At 40.8% G+C, this 13,265-nt stretch overlaps 1 long non-coding RNA gene across 1 annotated transcript; it reads right to left on the bottom strand.

Annotated features, from left to right (window-relative positions):
• Positions 1-1,605: 1,605 nt before the first annotated feature.
• LOC125400012 (uncharacterized) lies at positions 1,606-11,986 on the bottom strand. Its single transcript, XR_015000154.2, has 3 exons — positions 11,896-11,986; positions 11,514-11,703; positions 1,606-1,774 (listed from the first exon to the last, which is right to left on the bottom strand). It is a non-coding gene; the product is annotated as an uncharacterized LOC125400012 (long non-coding RNA).
• Between the last annotated feature and the right edge of the window lie 1,279 nt (positions 11,987-13,265).

The following is a 13,265-nucleotide window of genomic DNA, read 5'->3' on the forward strand; positions in this document are numbered from 1 at the left end:
GAGAGAGAGAGAGAGAGAGAGAGAGAGAGAGAGAGATACACATTTTAAGTTTTAAAGAAATATATTTATTGGATAACTGAGCATCTCATCTGGAAACAGACAAGAATTTAGATGGTGTATCATGAATATACTCAATTCTCAGAGAGCTGAGCTGATTCTCATTGACTTCAGCGTTTCCTGAGAGAAAAAGACTATAGATCACAAGTCCAGACCATTTCTCCTGATTTCTCAGGTCATGAGAGTTTCTCTCAACCCAGGATGAGAGGAGCATGTCCTCTTCAAGCCAATAGTGCTGCAGCATGTTGACGGTCGCCAGCCTCCGACCACCACCACCCCACATCCCAGAATGTGGGTTAATTGTCCCTATCTTGAATTAAATCTCAGATTTCCATTCTTGTCTCTTTGTTAAAATTCCAGGGAGCTGAGGAGCCCTGCCTGCACTGAACACAGAAGGACAGCGTGATGAAGGATCTTTGGAGGTTAACGCATTTCATCGCTCTGCTTTTCTGCAGGACTCTGCTCCTTGCCGCTGAATCCAGAGCTCCAGGGATTTTGAGGCAGCATAGGGTGAACGCAGGATGCCCATCCCTCCAGCACAGCCGAAGTCTCAACCCAGCGGTGAACGTGCCGAACTCTCTGTACCCCTACTGTGCTGTGAGTAAAGACTTTTCACTTCATACATCATTCACAACTAGCTCTGGGGATTTCAAAAAGCCAGTACATACCAGTCACACAAAGAAAGAAGAAAAAGAACAAACCTATGGAAAAAAAAAAGATAAAAGGTATATCTGCCAAGTGTGACACCATCAACAGGGACACTAGCAGGGCACAATGTACTTGAGGTATTAACCAATTAAACAAATGGAAATTCTCATTCTGTTCACATATTTGAAGACGGGAGAATTTCAGAGTCGAACACGGCTAGAGAGTTTAATTTCCTCACGGAATCCTGGTGCTGTGAAGAGCAGCGAAAAACACAATGGAAATTGGAAACTGCTGCCCTCCCCGAGATATCTGGTGAAACAAAGCAGGCTCACCATCTGCCTCATAGACTGAGCCCCAGAGGAGCAAGCAACTTGAAGATGCGGAGAGGGGCAGTCCCCACAGACAAAAGGGCCAAGCACAGACCGGAAGAGTACTTCCATAATCTGGATTTTGAATACCCCTTCAAAGGCTTGTATATTAAAGACTTAATCTCCAGAGTGATGTTATTGACAAATGATAGAATATTTGGGAGGTAACCTAATGGGAAGTCTAAGTCACTGGGGAAAATGCTCTTTAAGAGGGGAGAGGGGTCCTCATGCCCTCTCCCGTCCTTCTCTTTTGCTTCTTGGTCGTATTGGAAGTGACTTTTCTCCACCGTGAAGAGCTGCCCTGCCACAGACCCAAAACAATGAAGCCAAGTTATGGGAAATGCCTTCTAAAATGGAGGCAAATAGCTTCTTTACAAACTGATTGGTTCAGTTAATCTTTTATACTTATGGGCTGAAGATTGATACAAATGCTTCAGCCAAGCCCTCAAACTTCTTTTTAGCCACAACAGAAGTCTTGTGAGTTTTATTGTTGTTTTCAAACATTTCTATTAAATAATAACTGGACCCTATCTGTAATGTTATATGCTCGTTAAGGGCCATAATAATTTGATTGGAGGGTGTGCATAGCAGAATCTGGACCATAGGGTATTTGTCAGCATTAATCATAGATGGGCACATTAGTGTTGAAGCAGTCAGTTAAGCTGAGAACACCGCTGGGTATTTCATGACGATCATCTTTCCTAAAGGAAAAACAAAAACAATGTTTATTTCTGAAAATGAATTGAAGAGACTTGGAGCTATAACACTAAGGATCCACAATATTTTCATTCTCTCCACTCATTCTTGTCCCATGTCCTTCTTGAACAAATGAAAAGTAAGCTGTTTTTCATTTTTTGGTCCTGGAACTTTTGAATACCTATATCGGCTGAGTCAAGATTACCATTCAAGTTACCACAAGCCTGGTGCTGGGTACGCAGAGTCCCGGGGCATCACCTGTTCACATCGTTTGTAGCCTGCCAGAACCAGGGGCCATTCACAGCACACAAAGAACCAGGGGCATAGTTGATCTAAGGATCAGTCTGTGACACCCTCTTGCTAGCCAAGCTCTGTCCCTTTCTTAACTCTGATTTTCTGATCTCTGCATTTTCTTAGGCTGACCACATGCTCTCCTTCTTCCAGATTGATGGTGTCTTCCGATTCCTCTTTCCAGATTATTAGAAAGCATCTCAGAGTTGACTCCTTACCATGGCCCCGACTCCGCTCTTACACCAGTCCCTACATACCCTACAGTTTCAATCGGGATTCTTCCATCAGATCAGTCCTGTGTGAGTCTATTGGTTCCGTTCATTTGTCTAGAAAGTATATTGTGTGTTTTTCAGCTTCTACCAGGGAAGACTGGAAAGCTTTCTAAGAAATCTGAGTTTATCATCTCTTCCCCAAGCCAATGGGGATAGTACTGCAAGAGCAATCTAAGGACTATATTGATCCTTGGAGAAATCCAAACTGATGTACCAAGTTACTCATTATCCAATAACTAGTTGTTAAGTTTTTATGATGAATTGTGGGGCTGTAAGATGCCGCTAGGTCCTGGCACTGTGCTGCCAATGAAGAGGGAGCTAGTGCTTACCCATCTAAATAGACTTAGAATAAAAACCACTGTGAAGTTCTGTGACTTTTATTTGACCAATCAACAGTCAAAATGTCTTTTATTTTCCATGGGCCACAGCATGTTGGTTAAAAATTAACTGCAGCAAACTGCTTGTAGGTGATATTACATATAAATCTAGGTCAGAATGTATTGTCACAGAACGATAAGGATTCCATGTCTCTCTCAGCGGCTACTTCTAATGTTTACTCTGAGATCTGCCTGCTACACGACATGACCCCAACAAGACTTAATTAACCTGCCCATCATCCTTTAGTTTTCAAATTCTGATAGTCTTCATGGTTTTGATTCACCTGTATACCTCTTGTCTGAAAATTTAATGAAGGGAAAGCAAAAACGTACAAGATGATGAGGCAGATACTTAAATTTCTTAGCACAAGTGGTGCCTAAATCAAGGCATAGCTGCACAGCTTGTACATTAGTCTACAAGAGGCTGTATACAATTGTTACTCTCAGAGCAACTAGGGATTTTCACAGCAAGAAATAAAAATCCTTAAGAAAAGGAGAGAAACAGCATGTGCTCACATGAAAACAAGTTTTGGTGTCTATCTGGTATTTGTGGAAGGTGACAAACACTGTAAAGCTCAGAAATGAACAGGATTCTAATAGAGGCATTGTGGAAACAGTACAATGGTTTGTTCTCAATGGTATTTCATAGAGAGACCAATTTAAGTCACTTACCCGTGAAGATGATGTAGGCTACCTAGCATGGAAAGAAAGAGAGAAATCCTGTAGATTTTTTTTAAAATGTAGTTTTTTATGAGCAGCTTTGTTTGACCAGTTATTATTCTTCAGAAGTCTTTAATAACTCTATGCTGCCTTTAATGAAAAGCTTTCCTTGGCAAAAGTAGAGTTACTTTTAAAAGACAACTTTTAAATGCTGCTTTTAAAGGGAAGCTAACAAAACTCAATTGAAGAACCATACGCATGTCGCCTTCCTCTGATTTCTACAGATTAGGAAGAATTTCTGCCCAAATTGTGATGGATTTGAAAAGATTCCCATGACAGCGTTTGGCTCGCACTACCTTCGGTTCAAAGTGGTGAAACAGTCCAGGGGGCTGTATCTACAGTGGAGGGCTGTGCTGAGGACGGGAGCTTTTAAACCTGAAGAGCACAGTGGTTCCCCAGAGTCACTGCTCACCACCAGGGAAGATGTAGATGCTGAGATGGAAAGGCCATGGCTGCCCGGCTGCCCTGAAACACAGGGAAGGAAAGAGACAGGTGCCCAGCAGCTGGCCATCAGAGCTCCTGTGAATGCCATCTAGGTAGCAGCTGACCTAAGGGGTCTGAGGGCTGCCATTTGCCTTAAGAAAATCAGGACTCTCTTAGCTCTGTTTAGAATGGAACTTGAAATTTCAGGGGGCTCATCAGTTGCTCTATAGGTCTCCCCCAAAATGATTTCCTTGACGGAAACATTGATATCAATGTATGATCAATGCTTATGCAAGGCAACTTTAACATATTTTGAGGTATAAAGTAGAATTCTTCTCGAACACAAGAAGAAGCTTGATGTAAAACTTTAGAATGAGCAGGCCTCCCAAAACTAGCAGGCCATGACCTGTGTGTCATACTGAGCAAGGGAGAAAGAAAGAATGTGGGTTTAGGTGGGTGAGAACATACAGAGAATCCAGGAAGAATCATGATTCAAATATATTTTATAAAACTCTATTTAAATTAAAAGAAAAAGATATTGAATGTTTTTTAAACTAATTAATCTTCAGCACAACAGGACAAGAAGAGCTAGCTCTGTGCTCTCTGGAGCATCACAGAAACTTGTCTTCTGGTGTGAAACGTTGTGTTTTCATGTATTTGTTTTCAAGTTAGTCAACTACCTAAACAAGACTTGTAAAACTGTATTTTGGTGATTAAATGCTGCTGCTTCAGCAGTCTAATTATTTGAGAAACAAGTTCATTACACAATAAAATGTTGATCTGATATCTCCAGATCCTGCTTGCTTTATGTTTTCTTAGTTTCTAAAAATAAAGAGACTGTCATTTAATGATGTGTGGGCATTGAACGAATTGATGTTCATTAAAGTAATTATTCATCCAAAATAATAAATGGTTTTTAAAGCAACAAAAAAATTTTAGAATGTAGGCTCTGCTAGGTATAAGTGTACATATGAATAATCCCAGTGGGATGATTAAGAGTTCAAGGCTAGCGTAAGCTGCATAATCTACTTGCCAAATCTGAGGTCACTATGAGATCATGTAACAAAAGGAAAAAAACAGAAAAAATATGAGAATAAAGAAAGCAGAGAAAATTACAGGCCCTGGTACCAAAAACTCAGGTTCAAACTTTGCTTCTACTTCAGATATTTAGTAATAGTAAATTGTAGTTTACTACACCGCTGTCAACTCTGGTTTCCTCCTCTGGGGAAGAAGAAAGTAGGAGTGCATACTTTATTGAGTTATCATGAAGATTAGGTAAGAGAGTGTCAATGAAGATTTTAGCAAAGTTTCTTGCCTAGGGTTACAACTAGATGGTACAACTATAGCTATTATTAATAGCCATCTTGTCTTTCCACGGCCTGAACAGCTGCATTTGTAAACCTGACTAGAGGTAATGAACGATTAAGAAAGAAAGACAGAACCAACTAACAGAAGCATGCTGGGAGAGAGTGGACCTTAAGCTCTCTGATGGAGATGCACCGGCAACCTGGAAACTCAATAGGGGGTTTCTATAGGGGAGCAATCTCCATTGCAGTTTTCCAGGATGAGGGACCTGCTGTGGCGGCTGCTCTCAGTACACACTGAAAACATCAGTACTCAGAGCAGGGAGAGACTTTGCCATTTCCTTGAGCCTGGCCTAGGGAGAGTTGGCAGTCCCATAGACCCAAGGCATTGGTGTCCATGACAGGCTGTGCTCATGACAACAGGGCACATTCACTCTTGATTTCCTCTGAGCGCCATGGTATCTAAACTGCATAAGATGCGCAAGCAAATGGATGGAACTAGAAAAGATCATCCTGAGTGAGATAACTCAGACCCAGAAAGACCTAAACCCAGGTATGCATTCAATAATAAGTGGATTTTAGTCATAAGGTAAAGAATAACCATGCTTCAATCCACAGGACCAGAGAAGCTAAGTAACAAGGTGGGTTCAAAGCTGGAGGCATATGAATCTCAGTATGAAGGGTACATAGAATAGGCATCACAGGTAGATAGTAGCAGCAGGGTCAGGATGAGGAGTGGGGTAGACCTGGGAATAGGAAGGATCAAGTAGGAGGAGGATGGAGGGAGAGAGTACTAGGGTAGACAAGGAATCAAGGGCATCTCTGGGATGAACAAGAAATCTAGTGCAAGGGAAACTCGCGGGAATCTACAAGGATGTTCCCAGCTAAGACTCCTAGCAGTAGGGAATATAGAGCCTGAAATGGTCATCTGTAACTAGGCAAGATTTCCAGTGGAGGGACAGAGACAGCAACCTAGTCTCAGAATGTTCAACCTACAATTTTCCCTGCCTTTAAGATGTGCTGGAGTAAAGAGCACACAGAAATTGTGGGAGTGGCCAACCAGTGACTGGTACACTTGAAACCCATGCCATGAGAGGGAATCCACCCATAATACTACCTGGAGGGCCAGGACCCAGAAACTGGATATCCCCGGGACTTAGGATAGAGTCAAACACAATAGGCAAAGAAGTCAATGGAATGATTCCTAATGATATTCTACTATACTCATAGACCATTGCCTGTCCCAGTTTTCATCAGAGACGTTGCACTCAGCAACTGATGGAAACTAATGCAGATACCCACAGCCAAGCACTAGGTAGAGCTTGGGGATGGGGATTTCTGCAGAAGAAGGGGAGGAAGGATTGTAGGAGTCAAAAGGGACAAGAACACCTACAGAATCAACTAACCTGGGCTCACAGGTACTCACAGAAATGGAACCACTAACCAGAGTTCTTGCATGAGACTTATTTAGCCCCTCTGCACATACTACAGTTGTTAGCTTGGTCATCTTGTGGGACTCCTAACAATGGGCATAGGGGCTGTTTCTGACTCTGTTACCTGCTCTGGGGACCCTACTTCTCATACTGGATTGCCTTGTTCAGCCTCAACAGGAGACGAGGTGTCTAGTCTTACTGTAACTTGATATGCCATGGTTGACGAATACACATGGGATGCCTGCCATTTTCTGAAGAGAAAGGAGAAGTTGATGGGGGTGGGGGGAGAGAGGAAAGAGATTGGAGGGAGGAACTGGGAGGAGAGGAGGAAGGGGAAAAGTGATCAGGCTGGAAACTAGTCAATTAATAAAAAAGAACAGAAAAATGAAAAAAATGAGTAATAAAACAAAATAAATAGCTACTTTCCAAAGAGACCCCCAACTTAAGGAAAAGCAGAAATAACTTTCACTGGCTCAATTACTTATACAAAAGGAAGCTTTTGATAAGCAAATGGTTCTTGTAGTAACTAGAATTACATCTGAAAATGTACTCTAGTCACTATGGATGACTGAAGAGTCTAACCCAAGAGAATAGCAAGAAAAATGAACTGAAAGAAAGTAAAAAGAAGGGAGACTGAAAAGCAGACATCAAAAGAATGAAAGCATCGTACGAGAGAATGAATAAACAAAGAGACTCACCAGTTCTTGGAAAAGTAGATGTGTTGGCTGGTTTTGTGTCAACTTGAAACAAGCTAGAATTATTATAGAAAGAGCAACCTAAATTAAGAAAATTCTCTCACCAGACTGACCTTTGGGGAAGCCTTCAGTGCATTTTCTCCATTGATGATTGATGTAGGAGCACTCAGATCACCATGGGTGGTGCCATCTGGGGGCTGATGATCCTGGATGCTATAACACAATTTGGGCAAGCCATGGAAAGCATGCCAGAAAGCAGAATTCCTACATGATTTCTGTATCAGCTTCTACTTCCAGGTTCCTGCCTTGAATTCCTGCCCTGACTTCCCTTGCTAGCAGACTATATGATGTAAGACTAGACAAACCAATTTTTTCTCTCAATCATTTATAGTCAAGGTTTTATCATAACAGAAACTTGATATGGGATTCTCTTCTGTATGCTGCGAATATGTTTTATTACCATTGGTTAATAAAGATATGTATCTTTTGGCATATGGCAGGGCAGAATAGAGCTAGGCAGGAAAACTAAACTGAATGTGGGGAGAAAGAAAGCAGAGTCAGGCAGATACCATGTAGCTGCCAAAGGAGAAAGATGCTGGAACCTTACCAGTAGGCCACAGCCTCATGGTGATACACAGATTTAAAGAAATGTGTTTAATTTAAGATGTAAGAGCTAGTTTGTAGTACACCTAAGCTATTGGCCAAACAGTCTTGCAATTAATATAGTTTCTGTGTGATTATTTGGGTCTGAGAAACCAGGAAATGAATGAGCAGTCTCCCTAAGACTTCAACCAAATCAATAACTCTGGAAAGACTAGAGAATAAGAAGGAGAAGTAGTGGGGGATGGAGAGATGGCTCAGTGGTTAAGAGCACTGCCTGCTCTTCCAAAGGTCCTGGGTTCAATTCCCAGCAACCACATGGTGACTCACAACCATCTGTAATGGGGTCTGGTGCACTCTTCTGCCCTGCAGGCATACACACAGACAGAATATTGTATACAAAATAAATAAATGATTTTTTTAAAAAGGAGAAGTAGGAAAAAGAGAAAGAAGAGGAGGAAGAAGAGAGAGCAAGCAACTATAAGGAATACCACTACAGATAATAAAGTATTAAGCCAAAATAAGGAGAGGTGATTATCATTTTAATATCTCAGAAAAACAGAAACAAAAATAGGTTTTTTTTTGCTAAGAAGCTATGGTGTATATTACCAACCCCAACACAAAACTATACCAAGCCATATAATTACCAGTAAACAATGGACACTTTGCCTTTGCAGTCAGAAACCAAGCAAGTATCCTTTCTTAACTGTTTCTGTTCAGTGTTATTCTGAGGTCCTATCCTGGGCAGTAAGACATGAAGACTACAAATATTTTTCACTTTCTTGAATAATTTTATTAAATTTATACAAAGATTATAAAGTAGAAAAAACATACAGAAATATTTGTGGTGGTTTGAATGAGAATCACCCCATAGACTCATATATTTAATGTTTGATCCCCAGTTGGTGGGCTGTTTTGGAAGGCTTGGGAAATAGGACCTTGCTGGAGGAAATGTCCACTGGTAGTGGACTTGGAGGTCTAATAGCTCATGCCCAGCCCCAGTCTTGCTCTTTGCCTCCAACTTGCTGATGAGCATGTAAACTCTTAGTTACTGCCCCAGCCATGCCTGCCTGCCTATCGCCATACTTCCCACCATGACAGTCATAGACTTGTCCTTTAAAACTATCTGCAAGCTCCTAATCAAACAATTTCTTTCAGAAGTTGTTTTGGTCATGGTGTTAGTCTCTTCACAAAAATAGAACAGTACCTAAGACAGCATCATTTAAAAATAAATTATCTTGACTAAGTGTGATGACACTCAGCTCTAACCCCAGCACTCAGAAACAGAGGCAGCTGCATTTCTGTGAGTTGAAGACCAGCCTGGGCTACATAGTGAGTTTCAGGACAGACAGGGATATATAATGAGACTGTGTCTCAAATTTTTTTTTAATTAAATAAAAATAACAACCTACTGATACACGAACATAGCCCAGCCATCCAGTTAAAATTTTTTCAAGATAATATTTAAAATACCATTAAAAACATACAGTACTTGGAGTAGTCTAACCACAAGATGTTACAAGTATGAGGAGTGGAAGAGAACACAGCAAGTAATGTGTAAGTCAACCCTGTGATCCCAATCATCCCTAGGGAAGCTAACCCACAAGGGTCATGAGAGAACTGACTTCAAAAACTTATTCTTTGACCTCCATATTCATGCTGTGGTGTGCACGTATGTGGACACACACACACACACACACACACACACACAAACAAACAATTAACATCAACAATAATAACAATTTTTAAATGTTCAAGATCATCCTCAGCTACATAGCAAGATTGGGGTCAGCGTGGGCTACAAGACACCATTTCTTAAATCAATCACTAATTGGATCCAAATGTCCAACAAATAGATGAGAAAGTACACTTAGTAATCAGAAATATGCATTTAAAAGTGTCATGTGATTCTATTACTTGTCACCAGAGTAGCTACAAATTTTCAGACCAAATTTGTACAGACCAAAATTTCAGGCTTTGGAACAACTCAAAAATTTCACATACACTGCTGATGGGAAGGCAAATGATCCAACTTCCTTTAGAACTCAGGCGGAACATCTCTGACCTGAAAGTTCAAAATCTGAAGTGCTCTAAATCATGAAACTTTTGAGCAGACCAACATGATTCTAGAAGTGGAGAAAATTCCACCCCTGTCTTCATGTGAAAGATTACAGCAGAAGTGCACACAAACCCAGCTCTCAAGAGGCAGAAGCGGGAGGACCAGGTGTTCACGGTAGGGGGCCTCAGGCAAACTAGCTAGGGAAACCATTTGTACCTCTGAGCTCTGAATTCAATTGAGAGAACTTGAATTAAGGAATATGGCTGAGAGCAAAAATGAGAGACTCCTGATGTCGACATTGGGCCCACACACACATGCATACACACGGACGCATACAAATGTGCATTTGTACACACAGAGAGACTCACATGCAGACACATATACACACACACATGCATACACACGGACACATACAAATGTGCATTTGTACACACACAGAGACTCACATGCAGACACATATACACACACACATGCATACACACACACTCTCAGTTAAAGAATAGGAAAGAAGAAAGAACAAAAGGCAGATAAGAGGAAGGGAGACCAGAAAAGAGGGATAGAAGGAAATGCAGGCACATTAAAATACTGTTAAAAAGTGCTTTAGTGGTCCATGCTTAAGTTTGGGTCCTATCCCCAAGTTATCTTGCTATGTATATGAACATATTCAGAACTTTAGAAAAATCTAACATTGAAAGTGCTTTTGGTCCTGAGCAGTGTGGCTAAGGGATTCTCAACCCATGTAGAGAAACCCTTAGCTTATGCATTCCTCAATACTCAAATACCTCATCCATAATTAAGTTCAGCGGAAATGCCCACATGTTCATATGACATGAACCCTCTCAACAACATTGCTGGAAACTATCCATATGGCCATTGAGGGTCAAATGGACAAACTGAGGTAAATGTGCAAAAGCTGATTTCACACAGTGGTGACCATTGCAAGCATTTGCAGCATCATAAACTAACCCTGAGAGCATCTTGCTGAGCATGAGGAGGTAGACAGAGGCCACGCTGATCGGACATGTTTACCTATGTTCAAATAGGTAGGCTCCTTTCCTGGTTAAGATACTGGTTACTTAGGGAGTGTAGGGGTCCCAGAGGCTTTGTGTTTCCCGATATACGTTCTGGTTAAAGGGCTACATGGGGTGTGGAAATTTGCTAAGCCAGAAATTTATGCTTTCTACACTCTTCTATACAAATGGCTTTTCTTTAATTAGACATTCACCATATTTTTTGTTACAAAAATCGTTAACTTTCCCATACAACAGAAATAGTGATAATAACATAGTAATATAGTAAAAAGATCTTGTTCAAAATAGATAATATGGGATATAGTAAAAAGACCTAGTTCAAAAAGTATAAAATGTCAACATAAACTGTAGCAAACTTTCAATTTATCTCTGGGATCAAATTTCATTGACAGAAAAAGATACTATATCCAGTGTTCATGGAAGAGCAAATTCCCTGTAGTTCAGCAATCAGGATTGCAGAAACATAGCCTGGAGTCTGAACAACCTGTCAAAACAAACGCATCCCATCGTCGGAGTAATGCCAGTTCTAGGATTCAGACCTGGTGAGCTCAGGCTGTAGGAAAATCCACACTTTGAGACTGTTGGAAGCAGAATAGCTGAAACCTGGCATTGTACGTGAGACCACTGTACGCAAGGGAGTGAGATTCTCTCATCAATGTTTGCATCTTCAGGGAGTCTAACTTCTACGTCTCCAGATTTAAAAACACAGCATGGATGTGTGGTATTGATCTAAAAGAAGAAATAACCCACATTGTAAGTAAAACTTAAGACATATGCATGGATAATCATGACAGACATAAAACTCTAGTGGCAAAACCAGTGTGGGATAAATAGATTGATGAAAACCATTCAAGTTAAGCAATCCATAATAAAAGTGATCAGGCCACATGGAACAGTTGTCTCGGCAGACCATTCGCTTACCCACACTTCCTCGGTACAGATTATAGAGTCATGAATACTGTTTCTAGTCTCACTTTATTACCAAATAGTAGAGTTGGAAAGGTGAGTCCACCTGAAAGACAAATAAACATATTGTTACAGTCTTATTTAATCTGATATTTATTTTCATGTAAAAAGAACATATGCTTTGTTCTTTTCACATATTGCAATGTTCTATTGGTTTGTTGTGTTTACATAAATTAAATTGAACTAATGTTCTACATGATCCCTAAGACAAATAATAGAAATTCACCTTTGCAACTCTATACTCAGATCAAGTTGCCAAACCAAGTACCGAGTCCGACAGCAGCAAGAGTGGGTGATGGTGTGCTGGAAGGAACCCCTGCACACTCCTGTGAGAGGCTAAATCCAGGCAACTGCTGTGGCATTGTACAGTAGCATTAGATATATGCATAACCTATGATCCATCAATTTCATCCATTCTTAACTCAAATTTCTTGTAAACAGTGAAAGAAGGCACATAGAAACATTACTTCCAGACTGTGAAAACTACTCACATTTCTGTCAACTGAAAGATCACTAATTGTGAAATAAATGAATCTCTCTATTATGGTCTATTATTGAAGCCACAGGGCGATTAGTAATGAAAAGTCCCCAGACTATCTTAATACAAAATATACAGCTTTAATAAACAGAAGTAAGACTTACACCAGCTTACACCAGAATCCAAACGATCCATCCGGATGCAGGAGCCAGGCGAGAGAGCTAGCGGAGCGCGCTTGCAGATTTATAGGCAAGCTTTAGCCTAAGGGTGACACGCCCCACAAACAGAAAGTGATTGGCTGAACTCCCCTATCATATTATGGTCAGTTACAGGATGCCAAATGATGAAGGGCAGAACCAAAAACATGCATACATATGATTCATTTATATAATGCTCAAAATTGGCCATAACTACACTCTAGTGTTTAAAGACATAATTAGGTGACAAAAATAAAAACGAAAAGAAAATGGCAAATGGGCTGTGAGGTAAAGGTGGAGTGGAAACCCTTGAAGGATGGAAAGGGGCTGGAATCAGAAATAAACAGGAGGGAGCTGGTAGGGCATTGGCAACCAATTTCTACATTTGGTTCATAGTCACACAGGTCATATTTCACTTATTAAACACACTTCCAGATTTGCCACTTTTCTACACGTGTTGTATTTCACAGGCCTTTGAACGAATTAAAAAGTGTTGGCTACTTTTCCGTCATCCGCTGAGGGCATTTGTCTCCCACCACAGTTTCCCTTCTTCTGTTGTTAGGCTTCCCTGGAGACCCAGGACTCTCACGGTCCAGATTCACTGTCTGCCACTGTCAGGAATTCACAGTCCTACGAAGTGAGGAATGCAT

Source organism: Myodes glareolus, chromosome 27 (assembly GCF_982192425.1).
Source record: "Myodes glareolus chromosome 27, mMyoGla1.1, whole genome shotgun sequence".
In the NCBI taxonomy this organism is placed as follows: Eukaryota; Metazoa; Chordata; class Mammalia; order Rodentia; family Cricetidae; genus Myodes; species Myodes glareolus.